Source organism: Myotis daubentonii, chromosome 2 (genome assembly GCF_963259705.1).
Source record: "Myotis daubentonii chromosome 2, mMyoDau2.1, whole genome shotgun sequence".
Lineage (NCBI taxonomy): Eukaryota > Metazoa > Chordata > Mammalia > Chiroptera > Vespertilionidae > Myotis > Myotis daubentonii.
In genome coordinates this window covers 161,229,120-161,254,717 of record NC_081841.1, presented here as the reverse complement: position 1 = coordinate 161,254,717, position 25,598 = coordinate 161,229,120, and the positions used below count along the sequence as shown (strand labels likewise).

The 25,598-nt window shown below is 38.7% G+C and overlaps 1 pseudogene; it reads left to right on the top strand.

Moving 5' to 3' along the window:
* The first annotated feature begins 18,999 nt into the window (after window positions 1-18,999).
* LOC132226741 (large ribosomal subunit protein eL31-like) lies at window positions 19,000-19,360 on the top strand (annotated as a pseudogene).
* The last annotated feature ends 6,238 nt before the right edge of the window (window positions 19,361-25,598 follow it).

The following is a 25,598-nucleotide window of genomic DNA, read 5'->3' as shown; positions in this document are numbered from 1 at the left end:
TGTTGGGATTAATGGCTGTTCTATAGGAGTATTCTCCTCATATAAAAAGTCTCTTCCCCTCTTCCACTTCATTCTCTCTTTTCGCTCTTTTTTTTTTTTCTTTTCTTTTCTCGCTTTTATTTTCCCCCTTCCTTTTTCCCAATTTCATTTTTGCAATCCCTTTTTTTGGTCCCTACTTTTCTTTTCCTTTTTCTCTTTTATCTTTTTCTCTTCCTTCTTCCTTATCCCCTAATTCTCTTAATTCAGGTGGTCACCTTTAATTGGGAGTTATTAATATCGTGAATATATTTGTGTATAGTGCCTGGTACGTGGTGCCTTGTTGTGTTGTATTTTGTGCCTTTAAATCAACGCAGCAGATCCAACCAACAGCAACCTCCTGAGCACCTCATCCTCTGCTGAGGAACAGCAGCTGTACGTGAAACCTCGCCCCACCAGCCGGAAGAGCCACCACAGCTGTGAACAGCACCCACCAGAGGAGCTGCTGCCAACTGAAGAGCAGCTGCTACCGCAACCGCCCGAAGAGCAACCACAGACCAAGGAGTCACTGCCACCAAGGGAGCAACCACTGAACAACTCAACGTCTAGATATGTCAGTGAGATCAAACATGGGTAGACAAAGAAACCCCCAAAGGAAAGAGAAGGAGGACTCTCCAGAAAAGCAGCTAAGTAATACAGAGGCATGCAACATGACAGATAAAGAATTCAGAATAAGGATCCTAGAGTGCATAAACCGGATGGAGGAAAAAATCAACAACCTCTGCAAGAAGCAAGAAGAAACAGATGAAAAAATCGATAACATATGGAAGAAGCTAGAAGAAACAGATGAAAAAATCGATAACATATGGAAGAAGCTAGAAGAAACAGATGAAAAAATCAACAACCTAAGTAAGACCCAAGAAGAAATGAAGAGTGATATAGCTGCAATGAAAAACTCCATTGAAAGTATCAACAGTAGACTAGGAGAAGCGGAGGACCGAATAAGTGAATTAGAAGACAAGGAAGCAAAACACACCCAAAATGTACTGCAATTGGAGAAAAAAATTAAAAGACAGGAGGAGAGCCTAAGGGAGCTTTGGGACAACATGAAACGAAACAACATACGAATAATAGGAGTACCAGAACAACAGAAAGATGAACAAGGATTAGAAAACCTACTCGAAGAAATAATATCAGAAAACTTTCCTGAGGTGGGGAAGAAAAAAGTCACACAAGCCCAGAGAGTCCCAAACAAGGTGAACCCGAAAAGACCCACACCAAGACACATCATAATCACCATGGCAAATGTTCAGGACAAAGAGAGAATCTTACAGGCTGCAAGAGAGAGACGGAAAGTTACATACAAGGGATCTCCCATTAGATTGTCAAATGACTTCTCAACAGAAACACATCAGGCCAGAAAAGAATGGACTGAAATTTACAAAGTGATGCAAAGCAAAGGACTGAATCCAAGAATACTCTATCCAGCAAGGCTATCATTCAAACTTGAAGGGGAAATAAGAAGCTTCACAGACAAAAAAAGGCTAAGGGAGTTTGTCACCACCAAGCCAGCAATGCAAGGAATGCTAAAGGGACTGGTATAAAAAGAAGAAATAAAAACCTCAAAAAGAAAACAGCCACACACACACACAAAAAGAAATGGCTACAAACAAGTACCTTTCAATAATAACTTTAAACGTAAACGGACTAAATGCTCCAACCAAAAGACATCGAATGGCTGAATGGATAAAAAAACATGACCCATACATCTGCTGTCTACAAGAAACCCACCTCATTAGAAGGGACTCACACAGACTGAAAGTGAAAGGATGGAAAAATATCTTTCAGGCAAATGGAAAGGAAAAGAAAGCTGGGGTAGCAATACTTATATCGGACAAAATAGACCTCAAAGTGAAGGCCTTAACAAGAGATAAGGAAGGCCACTTCATAATACTAAAGGGATCAATACAACAAGAAGATATAACCCTGGTAAACATATATGCACCCAATGTAGGAGCACCCAAATTCATAAAAAAACTCCTGGAAGATATCAAAGGAGAGATCGACAACAATACAATCATAGTAGGGGACTTTAATACACCATTGACAGCACTGGATAAGTCCTATAGACAAACAATCAGCAAAGATACAGCAATCCTAAATGACTCACTAGATCAGATGGACTTAATAGACATCTTCAGAACACTTCACCCCAAAGCCAGGGAATATACGTTCTTCTCAGGTGCTCATGGGACATCTTCAAAAATAGACCACATATTGGGTCACAAGCAAAGTATCCCCAAATTCAAGAAGATTGAAATCATAAAAAGCATCTTCGCAGACCACGATGGCATAATACTAGAAATAAACTACAATAAAAACAACCCAAAATACTCAAACACCTGGAAGCTGAATAGCATGCTATTAAATATTGATTGGGTTACCAATGAGATCAAAGAAGAAATTAAAAACATCCTGGAAACGAATGACAATGAAAACACAACAATCCAAAACCTATGGGACACAATGAAAGCAGTCCTGAGAGGGAAGTTTATAGCTCTACAGGCCTATCTCAAAAAACAAGAAAAAATGGTAGTAAATCATCTAACTCTACAACTCAAAGAATTAGAAAGAGAGCAACAAGAAAACCCCAGAGTGAGCAGAAGGAAGGAGATAATAAAGATTAGAGCAGAAATAAATGACATAGAGACCAAAAAAACAATACAGAAAATCAATGAAACCAAGAGCTGGTTCTTTGAAAGGATAAACAAGATTGACAAACCTCTAGCCAGACTCACCAAGAAGCAGAGAGAGAGGACCCAAATAAATAAAATCAGAAACGATAGAGGCGAAATAACAACAGACCCCACAGAAATACAAATGATTGTTAAAAAATACTATGGACAGCTCTACTCCAACAAACTAGACAACATGGAGAAAATGGACAAATTCCTAGAAAAATACAACATTCCAAAACTCAATCAGGAAGAATCTAAAAATCTCAACAGGCCAATAAAACTATGGAAGAAATTGAAGCAGTCATCAAAAAGCTTCCATCAAACAAAAGCCCAGGACCAGACGGCTTCACAGGGGAGTTTTACCAAACATTCAAGGAAGAACTAAAACCTATCCTCCTCAGACTACTACAAAAAATTCAAGAGGAAGGAACACTTCCAAGCTCATTCTATGAAGCCAGCATCACCCTAATACCAAAACCAGGTAAAGACAACACAATGAAAGAGAATTACAGGCCAATATCCCTCATGAACATAGATGCCAAAATCCTCAACAAAATCTTAGCAAATCGGATCCAGCAGTACATCAGAAAGATCATACACCATGACCAAGTAGGATTTATCCCAGGGATGCAAGGATGGTACAATATCCGCAAATCAATAAACGTGATACATCACATTAACAAATTGAAAGAAAAAAACCACATGGTCATATCAATTGATGCAGAAAACGCATTTGACAAAATTCAACACCCATTTTTGATAAAAACTCTCAGCAAGGTGGGAGTAGAAGGATCATACCTCAACATAATAAAAGCCATATATGACAGGCCCACAGCCAACATCATACTCAATGGACAAAAACTAACACCATTTCCCCTAAGAACAGGAACAAGACAGGGATGCCCCCTCTCACCACTCCTGTTCAACATAGTACTGGAAGTGTTAGCCATTGCAATTCGGCAAGAAGAAGAAATAAAAGGCATCCAAATTGGAAAAGAGGAAGTAAAACTGTCCTTATTTGCAGACGACATGATATTATACATACAAAACCCTAGAGATTCCATCAAAAAGCTACTAGACTTAATACATGAATTTGGCAATGTAGCAGGATACAAAATTAACCCCAAGAAATCTGAGGCATTTCTATACACCAATAGTGAACTTTCAGAAAGAGAGATTATAAAAACAATCCCGTTTACCATTGCACCAAAAAAATTAAGCTACCTAGGAATAAACTTAACTAAAGAGGTAAAAGACCTCTACTCAGAAAACTACAGGACGTTGAAAAAAGATATAGAGGAAGACATAAACAGATGGAAGAACATACCGTGTTCATGGATTGGTAGAATCAACATCATTAAAATGTCCATACTACCCAAAGCAATCTATAAATTCAACGCACTTCCCATTAAAATACCAACGGCATACTTCAGAGATCTAGAACGAACTCTCCAAAAATTCATCTGGAATAAAAAAAGACCCCGAATAGCTGCAGCAATCCTGAAAAAGAACAAAGTAGGTGGGATCTCAATACCAGATATCAAGTTGTATTACAAAGCCACTGTTCTCAAAACTGCCTGGTACTGGCACAAGAATAGGCAAATAGACCAATGGAATAGAATAGAGACCCCAGAAATCGGCCCGAACCAATATGCTCAATTAATATTTGACAAAGGAGGCAAGAACATACAATGTAGCCAAGATAGTCTCTTCAATAAATGGTGCTGGGAAAATTGGATAGATATATGCAAGAAAATGAAACTAGACCACCAACTTACACCATACACAAAAATAAACTCAAAATGGATAAAGGACTTAAATGTACGACGGGAAACCATAAAAATTCTAGAAGAATCCAAAGGCAACAAAATCTCAGACATATGCCGAAGCAATTTCTTCACTGATACAGCTCCTAGGGCACTTGAAACTAAAGAAAAAATGAACAAATGGGACTACATCAAAATAAAAAGCTTCTGCACAGCAAAAGAAACCATCAACAAAACAACGAGAAAACCCACTGTGTGGGAAAACATATTTGCCAATGACATATCTGATAAGGGCCTAATCTCCAAAATTTATAGGGAACTCATACAACTTAACAAAAGAAAGATAAACAATCCAATCAAAAAATGGGCAAAGGACCTAAATAGACACCTTTCAAAAGAGGACATCCAGAAAGCCAAGAGACATATGAAAACATGCTCAAAGTCACTAATCATCCGAGAGATGCAAATCAAAACAGCAATGAGGTACCATCTCACACCTGTCAGACTGGCTATCATCAACAAATCAACAAACGACAAGTGCTGGAGAGGATGTGGAGAAAAAGGAACACATGTGCACTGCTGGTGGGAATGCAGACTGGTGCAGCCACTATGGAAGACAGTATGGAGTTTCCTTAAAAAACTGAAAATGGAACTCCCATTTGACCCTGTGATCCCACTTCTAGGAATATATCCCAAGAAACCAGAAACACCAATCAGAAAGGATATATGCACCCCTATGTTCATAGCAGCACAATTCACCATAGCTAATATCTGGAAACAGCCTAAGTGCCCATCAGTAGATAAATGGATTAGAAAACTGTGGTACATCTACATGATGGAATACTATGCTGCTGTAAAAAGGAAGGAACTCTTACCATTTGCAACGGCATGGATGGAACTGGAGAGCATTATGCTAAGTGAAATAAGCCAGTCAATAAAGGAAAAATACCACATGATCTCACTCATTCATGGACAATAGAGACCATTATAAACTTTTGAACAATAATAGATACAGAGGCAGAGCTGCCTCAAACAGATTGTCAAACTGCAGCGGGAAGGCCGCGGAGGGTTGGGGGGCAGGAGGTAGGGGGGTAAGAGATCAACTAAAGGACTTGTATGCATGCATATAAGCATAACCAATGGACATAACACACTGGGGGATAGGGGAGGCTAGGGGACTGTCTAGGGCGGGGGGATAAAATGGATACATATGTAATACCGTTTGTAATACTTTAAGCAATAAAAAAAAATGTATTTTTCATCATTAAAAAAAAACAAACAAACAAAAAACAAACAACAACAACAGCAAATGAGCAAAAAAAAATAATAGGCACATAGACCAAAAGGATGGCCGCCAGAGAATAGAGGTGTAGAGGGATGGGTTAAGAAGATGAATAAACATATGCAATAACTTAATAAAAAAATTTAAAAAAATAAGATGAAGAAAAATATAGTCAATAACAGTGTGGTAACTTTGGATGGTGGCAGATGGTTACTAGACTTAGTGAGGTGAGTATATTGTAAGATATATGAATGTCAAATCCTTATGTTGTGCTCCTGAAGCTAATATAATATTGTATGCTAACTATACTTTAACTTAAAAGAAAAAAAAGCTGGTTGACATCAGCATCTTACTTCTGACACACACAGTACCAAATGGTCTTGTCTACTCTGCCTCCTGAGTAAGTGATGCAAGTTACTGAGGTTATTGACTTCTCAGGCTCTGTAATGAGACTGCTCAGCTGGGTGTGTGGCAATTAAAATTAAACAATAAAAAAAAGAACTGCCCTAACTGGCTTGGCTCAGTGGATAGAGCATCGGCCTGCGGACTCAAGGGTCCCAGGTTCGATTCCAGTCAAGGGCATGTACCTTGGTTGCGGGCACATCCCCAGTAGGGGGTGTGCAAGAGACAGCTGATCGATGTTTCTCTCTCATCGATGTTTGTAACTCTCTATCCCTTTCCCTTCCTCTCTGTAAAAAATCAATAAAATATATTAAAAAAATAAATAAAATAAAAAAAGAACTACCAGCATCTACTCAAAAGCTAGTATCATTTAACATGTCCATCTATAGACAATGACCATTTAACACATCCATCTAAGACAATGACCATTTAACACGTCCATAGGACAATGACTTAACACATACTTGCAGGAGTACTTGCATAGTACTTGGTGAAGCATAACTTTTCAATTAGATCAAATAACTTCTTTTATATTAATTTAACTTCTAATTAGTTGCAAGCTTTCTTGTACATATATAAACAAAGCAGTAGCAGTTAATATATTGGTTCCATTAACTGAAATAGAACTTTGAAATTAGTTAAATGAAGCCAGTTTTATGTTGCTCTCATTAAAGGCCTCAAAATAGATAATCAGTTAGGTTAATTTTTGATATTATGCCTCTTGAAATAGAAGTTGTAGTTATCCAAATTTATAAATATTTATATTTATACAAAGAATAATTAAACTAAAAAGTGTTTTGTTAGGAGGCTCATCATGAATATAAAATAAACATTTTATCATGGCATAATGTGCTCTTTTTTCTTTTATGACCAATGTCAATTGGATTTTAGTATATTTGAGAATCTGAAAAACTATGTTTTAAATTAATTGTCATTAAATGGCATGAACATTTGCAAATGCGTTCTCTAAAATTTCAGCAGCATTTGGTTCAAAATCATTTTAAAATCTCAAATCAAAGTATTCAGTGAATGAAATCCCAGAACACTTCAGCTGTTGAAGCTTTTATTAAATTGCTATTATTGGAAACAAAATTTGCAAACTGGAAGACATTATTATTTTTTGCTTAATAGTAAGGGAGTAATTAAACAAATTGAATAATAAGAGCATAAATGGTATACAGTATTAAAATTTGAAATTCTATAATTATTCTATAGAATGATATTTTCAAACTATCTGTGATAAAGAACCAATTTTTGCCTTGAGCAATTCTTCACAAAATAATACTTTTGTGAAGGTCAGTAAAAGTTAACAAAAAAATAAAATAGACAAAAGAGACATAAATTCAAACCTACATTTTTTATCATTAGCTTATGTGCACATAAAACATTTTATAAACATAATTAGAGCAATCATAACAGAGAGAAAGAAAAGAATTACAATAATTATAAAAATTGCTCATTGAAACTATTGCATATAAATAAGAAACTATGCATAAAGACAACTAATATATAGAAATGCTACTAGATACCTAACTGTATTGCAGAACTGATCATTCTGCAATTATAATAAAAATGATGGTTTAAATATGATTTCCTATATTAAACATTTATATGCATACTTAAAATGGACAGCACTACATAAATATTTAAAACTTTTAATATGACAATTGAGCTTGCTTCTTGATTATTTGTCTAACCTAAGTTGGATTGACAGCATGTTACTTGCAAAAGATAATATATGTCTAAACCACTTTCCTTTTTCATTAGTATAAAAACACAGATTGCAAAATAATCATGGGGATGTAAAGTGCAGCATAGGAAATATAGTCCATAATGTTGTAATAACTATGTATGGTACCAGTTGATATTTTCAGTACCTGATATTTCTTGCTTCCTTTGTCTTAGATGAACTGATTATATAAGTGAGTGTTTATTCTGGACTTTTAATATTTTTTGTAAAGTATATGATTGTCTACCCACTATGCAGTATACCTGAAACTAATATAAAATAATATTGAATGTAAACTGTAATTGAAAAAAATTGAGAAAAACAACTTAAAAAAAAAAAAACACACTAGAGTCACCAGAATCACAAATATGTCAATGGAAATGGGGAAAAAAAAATCTATCTATTTATCTATCTATCTATCTATCTATCTATCTATCTATCTATCTCCTATATAATAAAGAGGGAATATGCAAAGTGACCATCACTCCACCAAAAAGATGGCTGCGCCCACAGTGGAGGCCAAGTTCCCATAATGAGCCTTAAAGAGCAATCAGCAGGGACCTGAGGCTGTGCACCCCAACCCCCTGCCACGTGGGGCTTGACAGGGGACCTTGGGCCTCTCCCCCCGCCCTGGTGCCAGGCCGGGGGACCTCAGGCTGTGCCCCCCCCCGGCACTGGGCCAGGGGACCTGAGGCTGCATCCCCACCCTGGTGCTGGGCCAGAGGACCTCAGGCTGCATCCCCTGCCCAGCGCCAGGCTGGGGGACCTGAGGCTGTGACCTCCCTGGCGGGGCTTGACAAGGGTGGGACCAGCTGGGTCGATCTGGCCCAATAGGGGTGGGGTCGGCTGGGTCTGGGTCTCGCGAAATTTTGAGGTGCATGTGGATGGGCGGGGACTTGACTCTGGGTCCCGTGGTGTGCCCCTGACTCTGACAGGAGGAAGATTTTCATATACATTTTACTAATTTTCTTTCATCTCTGACACTTCTATTACAGAGAAAGGGCAAATACCAATATTAAAATATTTCCTCTAATTAATCCCCTTTTAATATGCACAAATTTCATGCACCGGGCCACTAATATATGTGTGTGTGTGTGTGTGTGTATATATATATATATATATATATATATATATATATATATATATATTAAATTTTAACAAACTCAAGTTATTATTTTTTTAACTCTTACCTAAAATCAAGTAAATGATACTATATTTTCAAAATTCATAGTTAATCTTTTATGGATCAGTTTTCACAATTTGTTCTATAAAGTTATAAATTTATTATGAAAGGAATTTATTATGCAGGATCTTCTTGTAATAGTAAATAAAATCCAAAATATTTCATCAAATTTATGAGGTATTTGGTGATCAACTTTTGATGAGGTACACTAGTATCCAGATGTACAGTATGCGGTGTTATCATTGTTTTGTTAACTCCATAAAAACTTACATTTACCTATTTATTATGTTTGTTGCTCTACATTTCTCCTGAATGAGATTCCTTTTGGAATCATTTTCCTATACTTGAAAAGAGCCTTTAATACTTCCTTTAAAATAAATTAAGAAATGTCTTCAGTAGGTCTCCTTTTTTGGAGAATCCTTTTGCTGGGTAAAGAGATTTATTCTGTAAATGTAACTGCCAATTTATATGTCCTTTTAAAGGAGTATTCCTTGAAATTCCAGAGGATTTTCTTCTCTATCATCACATTATAGATCATTTAGAGAGTCTCAAAGGGAAGCATATGTTTAAAGCAGACATACTTTGAAGACTTCTGCAAGGCATCAGACTCCTCATGGTCCAAAAATGTTACCAATATTGGCAAGATTTGGGGGACTGAACCTATCAAATTCAGACTGACCTAACCAATCCTTACCCCAAAAATGTACAGTATTCTTTGAAACCAGCACCAAAGGAAGGATTAAAGCCCACAGAATAAACACCAATAAAAATCAGATATAATATACTTTGCCCTATCCCTTGAATTACTCCTAACATGCTTTAGACCAGAGTTCAAGATGCTAACTAAGGCTATTAATAGAATGATTCTACCTCACTTTCCAGATTTACTTGATCCTCTGATAAACTTCTTATAGTCATCAACCAATGCTAGTAAGAGAGTCATTTTTTTCCATTGGCCACTTCTTGTACCTACTGGACCCTCACATTATGCACCCTAACTTCCAGTCATGAGAGAAAATGAAAGGATTCTTACCCTGGAAGATCAAAGTGGTTCTGCAAAGAGCATTACCTCAATGCCCATAAAGACCAGGAATGCAATCGAGTTAAGAAAAAATCTCCGGGTTATTTTTTTCTGCACAGTTAACTTTTTCTCCTCAGAGACTCTTTAACTGCTTTACAGGAATTACTCAACTTCAGGGAATCTTCCCTTCCTCAAACAGGTCATTGGCACACCTGTCATATTAAATGATTCATACAATGGCACATAGTCTGTGCCCTCTAGGACATAGACCATTTTATTATATGGAACCAATCCTTTGCTTGTTTATCACAAGCAAACAATCCCTTGTAAAACAGGTCTCTCTGCAGCACATGCCCAGGAATGTAGAAAATGAAGCCACATAGGCTACTCTAGAGAGTCACTCAGAGGAAATATTAATTTACTTTTGTATGTACACCATCCAATCTACGGTTCTTACAGAGATGTTTAAAACTTGGAAGAAGTGGTAAGAAATGTATACAATTGGACAGAGTGGTAAGAAGCCAAAGCATAGCCCTTAAAGCTCATAAAATAAAGAGAAAATAAGCAAATGGGACTACATCAAAATAAATCTGAACTTTTTGGTCCAAATAGTAATGATCAAAGTGATAGCTTTAGATTTTCTATTAGCTTCTCAGTGCACTATCTGTGTCATTACTAACACTTCTGTTACACTTGGGTACACAGTACCAGGCAAAAAGAACAATTCATCTCTAAAAAGAAGTCTACCTGACTCCTTTAAAAAATACTTTTATTGATTTCAGAGAGAAAGGGAGGAGAGAGAAATAGAAACATCAATGATGAGAGAATCATTGATCAGCTGCCTCCTGCGTGCTCTCCCCCAACCCCACCCCCACTCCCCCCACCCCCCCTGGGGATGGAGCCTGCAACCTGGGCATGAGCCCTGACTGGGAATCAAACCATGACCTCTCCTGATTTATAGGTCCACGCTCAACCACTGAACCACACCGGCTGGACAAAGTCCACCTGACTCTTAAAAGTAGATCCAAATGGATTCTGGGATGAGTTTCCTTGCTCTGTATTTTAATCATCATTCTGCCCTCAGTCCTTGAGAGTTTTGTAATTGCTGACTGTAGACTTTCCAGAGGCTTAAATGCTTCTGCATAGCCATGTAACATCACATGATCCAACAATTTCTCATTTGATAAAAGGAGAAAAAAGGATGGACCCTGGCCCAACCCCAGACTGTTGTTTTTGTTTCCAAAATAATGTACTATGTAGAGATTATGAAGGTAATGTAGATATGGAACGAAAGACTACCTGCCTCTCTAGCCTAGTTATTGGTTGGTTAGAGAAGGGGGGTTCAGGAGAGACTAATATTAGAAATAATAACCCCTATGAGATATGCAAGACTGAGAACAACCACCTTTATTAGTTATATACAATTATAACTGCACAATGTCATATATCTTGCATAATACTTTTTATCTCAGAATATCATCTAGTTTGCACTGATTACCACCTTAAAAAAAACAATCAATCCAGAGGCTCACTTTGTTTCTGATATCACACCCTAAGAACTTCTGAGTCAATCCATAAGAAATAAAAACCCATGCTTTCTTTGTTCATTAAGATGCCTTTTCAGAAATTTCCTTGTTTTGTTCTTCCTTACTATAACATGTCATTGAGATTGTAGTTACTTATATCATAGCAGGCTTCTTTGAATAAGATTTTTTTTACACATAAAATATAGAAACATAATGTTGATACAAAATATATCCACTTATGTTGCAGATTAATACAAATGTGTATGGCTTGAAAAAGAAGCAAATGATCAAGCAGACCCTAAGAGTCTATAACCAGCAAATTGATTTCCTATTATAAATCATCAAAATGCTATATTGTTTGGTAACTGTGTAGCACTCCTCCTCTAAAGAACTCAAGAGCCTTGAAAATGGCATTTTGAACTATTCTAGTAATTATTAGTAGTCTTGAGTTATTGTTAGTGTGGAAATTTAAAAGAACATCCCAGACTAACATAATGACATTTGGAAGTAATGAGCACTAGAGAAGCAACACTGAATTGAAAATAGCACTGACAATCGGTAACAGTGACACTCAAGGCAAGTCACTTAACTTTACACCTCAATCTTCTCATATACAATAGAATAATGACGTCTGTCATGCTTAACTGCAGGTGTTACTCAAAGAGCACAATTAAATAATGAATGTGAAAAGAGCTGTAAAATGACAAAGTACTATACAAAGTTAAATGATTGTGACTGTGTACATGCTTGAGGCTTTATATAGCTTGTTTCATCACACCTGCCTACCGTGCTATCCCCATGTTCACTCATCCCAATTTTTCCACACCAAAAAAATAAAAATCTTACAGAATTTGGAAAAATTGAATCTACATATCGTGAATTGTAGATCCCATTCAAATGACTTATTTACTTGAATTTGAACCAGTGGCAGGAAGTAGGGTTGAGGGATCAGAGGCGCAGCATAGCAAATCAACTTCAATAAATGCCAACACCGAGAAATCAACTTCTCTAAAAGCTTTGGGTAGCTGTATGAATCAAAAACAATTCATTTAAAATGTAATTTTGCATGCGATTAATCTATCATCTGGTCTGATTGCCTGTGGTGCATTTTTATAATTATAAATTGAATGGAGAATAAAAATAATTCAAATAATCTTATTGGCTAAGGGCCTAGGGCATTAATTCAGTTTATAATAGCAATAATGACCTCAGCCCAGGACATTTCCAGGCAATTAATGACTGGTTGGAGTTAATGGCCCGAGTTTCAGCCAAGGACCATCAACTCCTCTTAGCTGGTCATCAATCCTCAGAAAATGCCCAGTGCTCAGAGCACAGTCAGACCTGTTCAGAGTTTGACATCATCCCAACTTTTTATTTTCGAGTAAATTTGTTGCTCTACTCTTTTTCCTAAAAATCCATTTTACTTGTAAAGTAGGTAAAAATAATTGATTTTTTTCAAGAATGATCAAAGATAGATTTAATTAGAAAAAATTTCATGAACAAAGTAGGAATTAAAATTCTCAGTCATGTTTAATTACAGAATAATCTTAGGACAGAGTGTCAGAGAACACGAGTTCAAATATCTGTTCTTTCCATTATTAATTGTGTAACTTTAAACAATATTCCCTAAATCTCTGATACTCATTTTACTCCTCAAAAATAGGAATAACAGCAAATTTGGTCTCTTCTTGAATTGTGCCCATATGATTTATTCATTTTTTTATTTTTTTAATTAAATGTATTGGGGTTGCATTGGTTAATATTACATAGGTTTTAAGTATACATTTCTATGACGCATGATCTGTATATTACACTGTGTTTGAATAATAAATTGTCATGGAATATAACAACACACAGCCATAATACATTAAGTAGTATGGTAATATTGAAAAACAGAGTACAGACTCACAATACTAGGCATCCATTTTCCAACTTTACAAATGCTTCAAAATCAGTCCTCTTAGGGACAATTTGGGTGGTAAGCCCCCATTTTTGTGCGTTTCTTTTCTCTCTCCCAGAGGGAACATCAGAATTTACATGTATCCTACAGATTTCTGATTTTACCTAATAACTATCTTGTTTGATTTTACATCCTTTTCCAGGATGAGTAGGAGACACAGCAGAGAGAAACATGACTTTTAATATGCAAGTCCTAGAGACAGCACATGGTAATATCATCAGTCATTTCAAGCTCCTCTAGTGTACTTCACATATTTTTTTCCGTCTCGCAGGAGGCATATGAAACAGATGACCTGGATCAGCAGCATGGCACATGCAGCCTCTTTGTGAGCCATTCAAGCAGAGAGAGGGATTCTCCAGCCAGCCCATCTCTACGGGTGGCCACCAGGATGCTGCTCACCCCTGGGGTCAGAGCCTACAGGAAAAGCACTGTAATGTCTCATTGAGTTTGCCTCCCACCAGGTTCACTCCTCCCTTCCTCTTCTTTCTTTCTTTCTTTCTTTCTTTCTTTCTTTCTTTCTTTCTTTCTTTCTTTCTTTCTTTCTTTCTTTCTTTCTTTCTTTCTTTCTTTCTTTCTTCTTTCTTTCTTTCTTTCTTTCTTTCTTTCTTCTTTCTTTCTTTCTTTCTTTCTTTCTTTCTTTCTTTCTTTTTCTTCTTCTTCTTCTTTTTTTTTCTTTTTTTTTTTTTTTACAGATTCCCTTGTTGTTTTAATCCATCATGGAAAAGGCAGAATTCATGAAATGACAGTGTGTAAGTGGCCTGTACAGTCTGGGTCACTGGCCCAGAAGGCATGAACTCAGACCACCTGTGACTGTTAGTGAAAGAGAAGATGCCTTCATTCTGAGATCCCATACGTCCATAGTCCTGCCCTGGCTGAACTTGTTGCCTTCTAGTCATTATCTATTTGAAAAGGCTAACCTTTAAAAATATGCATATTATTGTCAAGTGGACAATTCACTATCATTATTACCCACATTAAAAGCTAATGTCCACAACAGGCCTCATGCAGGCTCTGCAGTCACTGGCTGTGCAAGGAGAGAGAAAGTCCCTTAACAGCTGGACCTATACATCCCAGAGGCGATCTCTCAGTAAGACTGGGAGGCATGTTGCCTGGTCATCAAAGATGACTGATGTCCAGGAATAGTCGAAATAATGTTAATAACAGTGCACTCTTATAAAGTAAAGGAAATCATGGCATTGCCATGTTTTCTTACTGAGATGGTATCTATCATTAAATTCTCCTGTCAAAAAGTAGACATGAAATAACAAATACTCTCACAAAGAACACATGTCTTGATGGTTTGGTGTTTAGTGGAGGAAATAAAAGTCCAGAATATGGCCCTTGCTAGTTTGGCTCAGTAGATAGAGCATTAGTTAGCCCACAGATTGAAGGGTTCCAGGTTCAATTCTGGTCAAGGGCATGTGTCTTGGTTGCAGGCCCACATGTGGGATGCAACCAATCAATGTCTCTCTCTCACATCCATGTTTCTCTCTCTCTCTCTTTCTCTCTCCCTCTCTCTTTTGCTCCTCCTCCCTTCCATTCTCTCTAAAAATCAATGGAAAAATATCCTTGGGTGAGGATCAACAACAACAAAAGTCCAGAATATGGGATGCTGCCCAGGCTTTAATGTACTTCCACCCAGGGGCCACATGCAAGTATGAGGCAATCAAGGTGTTAAGAATTGTTAAGCAGGAGCAGGAAAACACTAAAAACATGATTCTTCAAGTTTTACTAAGGTAAATTTGAAGTGCTGGAATAGTACTAGTATACATTTTAATCTAATCAGAAACTTTATTTATACAAATGAATACTAAATTTGTAGGGAAACTAGTAAGTTTTACAGAATAAAAATAATTTTAATTTGAGATAAAAACAGTAATATTTATGGCACTTTTATAGGAAGCAGCTGATGATCTATCTTGAGTCCTAGAGAATGTAACTAGATAATTGGCTTAGGACCAGATTTTCTGTGCTGGAGCTCAGAGGATTCAGGAATCTTGGGCCCCATTTAGCAGAGCTAAGAAATGAACTCATGCCAGTCTTAACACAAAGCCTACGTGCTTCTGTCTCACTGTGACCCATATGCTAAAATACCTTGCTATGATTTCATGCAATGTGCTATTTCACATAGATTTCTCAAGCCAATTAAATGTGCAAACAGTAGAAAAGCTAATTTACAGCTTTCCCCATTACTAATATATATCTACCTGTTCAACTATAAAAGAAGACAGTACATACCTTCAAAAAACCCTGATTTGAATGTAATCAGAGATTAGAATTTAGAATATCTTTTCATCTCAGGAAGTCTGCAGCTTCAATCAGAAAATGGCAAAGAGAAAAAAAATGGCAAAGAAGTAACATCAATACCCAAATTGAAAGCATGTTTTAAAAACACTCCCCAAAGAACATTTAAACATCAATAATCAAGATCAAGAATCACTTTTGCACGTAGCATAATAGTTGTACAAATGTGATTTAAACTATGCATGTAAAAAGAAAAGCCATGCAGCTGAACACTACTCCCAATTGAATCTAGGAGGAGGAAGAAAGAATTAATGGCATGTATACTGTTCTGGGTACCACGTTGATAGTTCCTGTCCTCTCAGGTCTTTGAATTAAAGGCTCTCTAAGATATGTTTATCTTGTGAACTCCTATATTTAAGTTCCATTAAAATTATACAGTGAGTGTTAATTAACTGTCTTCCCTCTATTCACTAGGAACATGTTATAGTAGTTATTTCTACAGATGCTTATAAGCATGTACAGTGGGGTTGTTTTACATTAGAAATCAGAGTTAGGAAACCAATGAATTGCAAAGTCACCTGTCAAATGAGATGCCTTTTTATTCTCTTTTAAAATAAGTGTTCCAGGTCATTATGATGGAATGTGCCTCAGTCTATTCCCACTTTATGAAACAGGTTGACACAGGTGCTCCTGCTCAGGTCAGTTGTTCATTTTAAGATATTGTCCACACTCTTTAAAGATTTAACAACAAACCAACCCTGAAATAGAAGTAGGGGATTCTCAGATTTAAAAGCCTGTAACACAGTTGTTCAAGCTGCTTGCTCTTCCCCTTACAAATACTTGTATATGTAGTGATCATGTTGCTAAAACATAATGTACAACTGACCCAACTATTAATACAGCTAAAATAGGGCCCAAGATCTATGTCCTGACATCAGACCGAACTATGCAGAGAATGGGAGAAGGATGACAAATAAACTTTTCTTCCTTCCAGCTAGTAGCAGGCTGAACCTTAACAGGGTTTCAAAATAGACATCATTAGCACATTAGAACAGGTCATCTGTCAGTGCTAAGGTATGTAAATGGTAATCTTATCCACGTGGCTACTCTGACAATAGCTTCTTGACTTCAAAAATGTTCAAAGATGTCAGTTGCAGGAAATGATTCAAGTCTATAGTTTCTCCTATCTCCGGGAGCTGGTCCATCCTTGCTGTTTCAAAGGACCTGGCTTATATGGCATACTGTTCTTAAAATGTTTGCTCACCTTCTTGGCACTATGTGTTTTAACCAAGGTTTCCTCTCTGAGAAAGGTTGTTTCCCCAGGTAGGGATTTTCCCCTGAAGTTAGGGAGGGAATAAAACCCCTCAACTAAGTGCCAGGCGGGTAATTAATCACTTTAACTACGAACAATCATGCTAAAGCTACATAATCTTTACTCCCTGGAATGGAGATAAGAAACGCCCTAACCTTTGTAATAGAGATTGATAGGATTGAATCAACTGGTATAAATACAGATGTAACAAGACAGCGAGAGACAGAACTTAGAACACAGAACTCAGAAGACAGAACCTACACAGAACCTAGAGACAGAAGAACTTCGCTGGAGAGAACATGGCAAAAGATCCTGGACTGAACCTGACTACAGAAATTGGCAAGAGAACCTGACTAGAACCTGGTGACTGAACCTGGCTGGAGAACCTAGACAGAACTTGGCTGGAGAACTGGACACAGAGCCTGGCTGGAGAACCTGACCAGAACTTCGCTGGAGATCCTAACCAGAAATTGGCTGGAGATCCTGGCTAGGCTGCTGATCAACTGAACACTGTCTCCGTGTCCTTCCTTCTTCGCCGACTCTGTCTACGCCTTTGGGGACCCCTGGACCTGCTGGGGTTGGACCCCGGCATCCTATCTCAGAAAAAGGTCACCCACTTTCTTCTTAATAAGTGGCACATAACCTATGTCTGCATCATAAGCATGAGGAATGCTGTTACAGAACTTGCATTAGAACATGTTTCAGATTTCTAAAAAGTGGAAAGGCAAAGAAAAATGATATAGAAGGGTGCCCCCTGCAAGAAGGTCAAAGAGACAAAAACTTTCATTGGGTTGAGAATGGACTAAATAACTTCATGATCATGGTATATCATTTTATCTCTTCACAGTAAGATATTGGTAAGCACAATTTGATACTATGCTTTAGGATAAAAATATTTCCACATTATCTTCAATAAAAAAGTCTTGTAATTTGACAGGGCAATTAGGTAAAAGACTTAAGGCATTATATTAAAGGTCTTTAATGCACAGTAACCCTGGTTTCAACATCAGCCACCTACTACAATGTCTGAAATTTTTTTGGAGCAGTTGAGTCTTGATGCAGGCAAGAAGGCATTAGGAAAACTGCATGTTATCTGACCAGGGAAGTCTATCATGGTCCAAGAGTGGAAATACTGGGCATCTGAAGAGGAGCGTGTAGTCTATATCAGACATCACTAGATAAAAATTCATTCCAGATTCAGTGCCTGAAAACCACAATCATTTAGTTGCTCATACTTCTGCCATTTGTGCAGGCTGGGTAGAAATCTCTGGTTTCCATGTGGTGTCAGCTGGGCTTGCTCTAAAGATTATAGCCAGTAGAAGTTCAACTAAGTGCTAGAATATCCGAGATAGTGTTATACTCATGTCTGATGATTGGATAGCTAGAATATTTAGAGGTTCTTAGGATATCTCTCTGTCCATATAGTCTTTCCAGCAGGGTAGCTGGAACTTTTTAGATGATGGTTCAGAGCTCCATGAGCGTAAAAGCAGAAGTTCCAGACCCCTTAAGGCTTAGGCCTGGCACTGGTACAGCGTCCCTTCTATTGCATTCCCATAGGGCAGAATAACTCACTAAGCCAGCTCAGATTCAAAGGGAAGATAAATATAAAATATAAAATTCAATAGTCACTCAAACCTGATAGAAAATAGTTCAGTAGTTCAGAAAGGTGGCTTAAGAATGATCTAAAGATAATTATTTGCCCCCCTCTCCCCCAGTGTTTCAGACTTCTGGCCAAGCTTAAATCTGGCCATCTACAACCTCTTTAGCACTTATTTATGAGAACAACGAAGTATAGAACAACAGTAGCAAACTACAGCCCATGTCATTGTCTTTGTAAATAAAGTTCTGAGGCCTGGTAAAATGGCTCCTGCGAAGAAGGGTTGTGAGAAGGAGGAGGGTCATTCTGCCATCAGCGAGGTGGTGACCAGAGAATACACCATCAACATTCACAAGCGCATCCATGGAGAGGGTTTCAAGAAGTGTGCCTCTCAGGCACTCAAAGAGATCCAGAAATTTGCCATGAAGGAGATGGAACTCCAGATGTGTACATTGACCCCAGGCTCAACAAAGCTGTCTGGGCCAGAGGAATAAGGAATGTCCCACACTGTATCAGGGTGCAGGTGTCTAGAATACAGATTGAAGATGAAGATTCACCAAACAACTCTATACATTAGTTACCTACAGACCTGTCACCACTTTCAAAACTCTACAGTTAACATGAATGAGAAGTGCTGATTGTCAAATAAACTGAAGGGAAAAAAAGTTTTATTGGAACACATCCCTCCTCAGGCATTTATATGTTGTTTATGGCTGCTTTTGTGTTACAACACAGAGTTGAGAAGTTGCGAGAAAGACCATAGTGGCCCACTAATCCAAAGATGTTTATTTTATGGCCTAATTAGTTTACTAGGGCTACCACAACAAAGTAGCACAGCTGGGTGGCTTAAGAAACAGAAATTTATTTTCTCAAGAGTTCTGGAGGCTAGAAGTCTGAGATTAATGTGTCATAGGATTGATTCCTTCTGGATGACTGCGAGGGCGGGATGTGTTGCAGTCTGTTCTCCTTGGCTTGTAGATGGCCATCTCCCTGTGTCTTCACTTTCCTGTGCATGTATGTGTCCAAATCTTGCCTTATAAGGAAATTTAATTAGGGACTACCCTAATGACTTCGTTTTAACTTGATGTCCTCAGAACGTATTGGGGTTGGGGGAAAAGACAGTTTAAACCATAACAATGGCTTTCACAGAAACAGTTTGCTGATCCCTGGAAAAAGAAGAAGGGGGTAAATCTAGCTTTTAGAAACCTTGGGCTCTAATTTCAAGTCTGTATCATACTAGCTGGGTTGCTTTGAATAAGTCACCCAAACTCTATTATTCTCTTTCTGCATTAGTAAATTACATTCAATAGTTCTTTGACTGTATGATCAAATTGGGATGCTATGTAAGAAAGTAGCATGAAAAATGAAAGGTGTTTCATGAGTTTTATTATTTACTATATATACTTTGACCAATTTATTATTTTTTCCTCAAATCTTTATTGTTAAAAATATTATACATGTTCCCCCCTTTGTTCCCCATTGAGCCCTTCTACCCTGCCCCTGCCTCTACCCCAGGCCTTCACCACACTATTGTCTATGTCCATGGGTTTTGTATATATATATACATACAAGTTCTTTGGTTTAATCTTTATTATTTTTATATTAAAAAAATTATATATATATATATATTTGAATTAATTTATTCTAAAATAAATTTGAGGCCAAAAAAGAAGAAGGCCTTAAGAGGAAAACCAGCAAAATGTTTAAAATACTGATTTCTTGAGGGATTAAAAATGGCAGCAGAGTAAGTGGATGCTGCATGGACATGCTCCCAGGAACAAAATGGTATTACAACTAAAATACAAAGAAACTTCCTGAATAATCAACGGAAAACTCGCAGGAGAGAATGCTGATACCTGAGGACCGAAAGTTGAGACCGCATAGAGACTGGTAGGAGGGGTGGAGGCGTGAAAGGGCTGGCTGCGTTCCCACAGATATCTTCAGAGAGATATCTCAACTGTGGGGGGTTGCCACTGAGAACTATGGGATCTAATCCCCAAGCTGGGCCCCCCAGCAGAGAGCACCAAAACTGAGAAGGGTACCCACATAACATCTGGCTATGAAAAGCATCAGGGTGCTGTCTGCCAGGGAGCAACAGCTGAAAATTCAGGCACCCTCTTAAAGGGCCAACACAAAAAATTCCCTGTGGAGCCACCAACCTTGTGCTCTGGCAGAGGGAGGTGCACTGGAGCTGTGAGAGCAGAAGCCAGGAATGAGGACTCAGGAGATAGAGCTCAGAAGGCAGATACCTCAAGTTTCCTGGGTTGAGTCATTCCCTCACGCAGCAGAGGAGTCTTTCCTACATACACATTTGCCTGGAAGACTGTCAACACACCCTATTAGAAAACACCTTGCCCTTAGGCCACTTAGGAGATTAAAAATAACAATTGGCCTCCAGACAAAAGCAACTGCCCCACCCTGTTGAAAAAAACTCTCACCACACCTGAGGACACTTGCCTGCGGGGGTAGGGGGGAGCAATTCAAGTAGGAATCCTATCAGTCTGTAGGAAGAGGCAGTCTCCTGAGGCTTTGAGTCTATGCCTGATCTAATTAGTCAGAATCAGCCTTTAACACTGTCCTGCACTAGAAATTGAGAGGTGTAGACAATCTACCTAGTACATAGTCACAAACCCAAACAGCCAAAATGAGGAGACAAAGAAACAACCCCCAAATAAAAAATAAATTTGAATAATTTAAATATGGGGTTTTGTCTATTTGAACTTGAGCTTGGCCTTTATTTAGTTGGCAATAGAGTAGTGACTTCCTCCTGGTTGAAGAAAGAAAGTGGCCCCTGTGCTCAAATTTCTACAATGTTTCAGAATCATGCTGCTCAGTATATACTGACCTGTAGTTTTCTTGATTTGTGAAGTCTTCTTCAGGAGCTTTTGATTCATAATTTCTTCTCCTCTGTCCCCCTGGTCCTTACATACTTACCTGATTTAACCGTTGACTTGCATCACTCTTCGGTAACTTTAGCTTGGGAACTTGAGGCTCTAGTTCAGTGGTTCTCAACCTTCTGGCCCGGTAAATACAGTTCCTCATGTTGTGACCCAACCATAAAATTATTTTTTTTAATATATTTTATTGATTTTTTACAGAGAGGAAGGGAGAGGGATAGAGAGTTAGAAATATCGAGAGAGAAACATTGATCAGCTGCCTCCTGCACATCTCCTACTGGGGATGTGCCCGCAACCCAGGTACATGCCCTTGACCGGAATCGAACCTGGGACCTTTCAGTCCGCAAGCCGGCGCTCTATCCACTGAGCCAAACCGGTTTTGGCCATAAAATTATGTTTGTTGCTACTTCATAACTGTAATTTTGCTATTGTTATGAATCATAATGTAAACATCTGATATGCAGGATGGTCTTAGGCGACCCCTGTGAAAGGGTCGTTCGACGGCCAACGCGGGCCGCAACCCACAGGTTGAGAACCGCTGCTCTAGTTTGATTGAGTTCCAGGACTTTATTTTAATTTCCTCTGTATGTTCTGCCACTGAATAGCACAGCAAGAGTCTCTGACTCCTACCTCATACCTGAAAGAGTTTCTAAAACTAAACTTGTCCCAAGGCCTGACCCATCCTAGATCTCTTTAGTTTTACAGCCCTAATATCTACCTGTATTTCTGTGTTCTACCTCCAGATCTCAAATAAGAAGCCTGAAAACTATCATATTTTTTCCTCTGATATATACTTACATGTGTCATATTATTCCTATTTAAGATAGAAATTCCTAATTCTCCTATTTGTGTTTAGACCTCATAATGTTGATAGTTAAGAGAACAAGTGTTATGCCATAGATTTCATAAGATGAACATTATTGGTAGTTTGTCCACATATTTGTGGTTAATTTCCTTTTAGTTTGTGTTTTTTAATTAAAATTATTTTCAAAAAGTTCAGGAAACAGGTATACATTGTTATAAAAGGGAGATAAATGATTCTAAATTAAATGACAATCTCATTGCCCATGCAAGAAAAAGCTAAAACCAGTATTACAAGAAATGTTAAAGGGACTTCTTTAAGAATAAAATAAAAAATATAAATAAGAAAATTTAGGAAAGAAAAAAAATTCTCTTTGACAAAAGCAAACAGTAAAAGCATGGATCCAACAATTATTTAATCTTAGTACAAAGATTAAAAGGCAAACTAAAAAGATCATATGTAATTACACCAATAAATTAAGGAATATACACAAATATGCATGTATAAAAGAAGTAAAAATTAATGACAAAAAAATGGAAGGGATGAGTAAAAATTGTAGGGATCTTAGAATGTTTTCAAACTTAAGCAACCATCAACTTAAAATAGACTGCTTTAAATATATGAAGCCCATGGTAACCAAAAAAACAGAATCCTGTGAGATATACAAAAAACAAAAAGAAATCCAAACATAACACCATAGAAACTCAAAATTCAAGAAAACAAGAGAATAATAAAGGAAAAGAGAAGAACTAAAACAACAACAAAAAAATCAGAAAACAATTAATAAAATGACAATAACTACACACCTATCAATAATGACTTTATATGCCAATGTACTAAATGCTCCAATAAAAAGGCATAGAGTGGCTGAATAGATTACAAATCAAGATATACATATGCTGCCTACAAGAAATCCACGTCAGACAGAAAGACACACAGACAAAGTAAAGGGATGAAAAAGGATATTTTATGCAAATGGAAATTTTTAAAAGGCTGGAGTAGCAATACTTACATGAAATGAAATAGACTTTAAAACATAGGCTGTAATGAAAAAAATGAAAGGAATTTCATAATGATAAGGGGGTGAATCCAACAGGAGGACATAACTGTTATAAATATTTATGCACAAAAAGTAGGAACACCTAAATATATAAAACAAATATATCTACACTAATAAAAGAGAAAAATGGTAATTGGCGTACGATGCTACCCTTTTCATTGGCTAATCAGGGCTATATGCAAATTAACGGCCAACTAAGATTGGCAGTTAACTGCCAACAAGATGGCGGTTAATTTGCATATGTAGGCACAATGCAGGGAGGCGAAAGGGAAAGCAGGAAGAAGCCCCCTGCCACTGACAGTGATTGGAAACCCAGGGGGGAGCTAAGAGCTGGGGGGCAGGGCAAAGGCGGCCCTGGGGCCACCTTTGCCCTGCCCCCCAGCCATGATCGGAGAATCAGGTGCCTTTGCCACCCTGGCCAGTGATAGCAGGAAGTAGGGGTGGAGCCAGCAATGGGAGCTGGGCACGGTCAAAGCTGGCAGTCCCGGGAGCTAGGGGTCCCTTGCCTGGGCCTAAAGCAAAGCCCACGATCGCGGGGCCGCTGCAGCTGCGGGTCCCCGCTGCCGGGGCCGGACGCCTAGACCAGAGGCGTTAGGCCTGGGCAGGGGCAGAGCCTGCAACCGCGGGGAGCTGGGGGTCCCCTGCCCAGGCCTGACACCTCTGCCGGAGGCCTCAGGCCTGGTCAAGGGGCCGATCCGGTGATTGGTGATCGGAGGGTGATGAGGGTCAACTCCTCTGGCCGAGGCATCAGGCCTGGGTGGGGGGCGGAGCCGGAGATTGGAGGGATATGATGGTCCCCTTGCCCAGGCCTGAAGCCTGGGTCAGAGGCATCAGGCTTGGGAGGGGGGTGGCGCAAGCGATCAGAAGGAGATGGGGGTCCCCTGCCCAGGCATGATTCCTGGGCAGAGGCCTCAGGCCTGGGCGGGGCCAGAGCCAGTGATCGGGGGAGATGGGGGTCCCCTGTCCAAGCCTGACACCTCTGGCGGACGCGTCAAGTCTGGGCAAGGGGCCGATCAGGCAATCGGAGGGTGATGGGGGTCTACGCCTCTGGCCGAGGCATCAGGCCTGGGCAAGGGGCCGATCAGGCGATCGGAGGGTGATGGGGGTCTATGCCTCTGGCTGAGGCATCAGGCCTGGGCAAGGGGAAGAGCCAGTAATCGGAGGGGTCTGGGGGTCCCCTGCCCAGGCCTGACGCCTGGGCCAGAGGCATTAGGCCTGGGCTGGGGGCAGAACCAGTGATGGGGGGAAATGAGGGTCCCCTGGGCAAGGGGCCGATCCTGCAATTGGAGGGTGATGGGGGTCAACACCTGAGGGCTCCCAGTATGTGAGAGGGGGCAGGCTGGGCTGAGTGACACTCCCCCCCCCCCCCGCCACACCCAGTGCATGAATTTCGTGCACCGGGCCCCTAGTATGGACATAAAGGGAAAGATCAACAGTAAGACAATAGTAACGGAACTTTAACACCATATTAACATCAATTGGTAGATTATCCGGACAGAAAATCAACAATGAAACAGTGCCCTTCAATGACACATTAGATCAGATGGGTTAAATTGATATTTTCAGAGCATTTCACCCAAAAGTGGCAGAATATACATTTCAAATGCACTTGAAACATTTTCAAGGACATCACATGTTAGGCCAAAAAACAAGTCACAGTAAGTTTAAGAAGATTAAAATCATATCAAACAAATTTTCTGACCACAATAGTATGAAACCAGAAATCAATTACAAGAAGAAACTTAAAAACACATGGAGGCTAAATAACATACTACTAAACAATGAATGGGTTCACAATGAGATCCAGGAGTAAATCAATAATACTTTGAAACAAATGAAAATGAAAACACAATGAACCCAAACCAATGGGACACAGCCAAAGGAGTTCTAAGAGAAAAATTCATAGCAATATAGGCTTACCTCAAGAAACAAAAAAACAACAACACTGATATAAACTATCAAACCTTATATCCAAAGGAACTAGGAAAAGAAGAGTAATGAAGTTCAAAGTGAGTAGAAAAAAATAAATAATAAAAATCAGAGTGAACCTAAACAAAATAGAGTCTAAAATTAAAAAAAAAATGAATGAAACCAAGAGTCGGT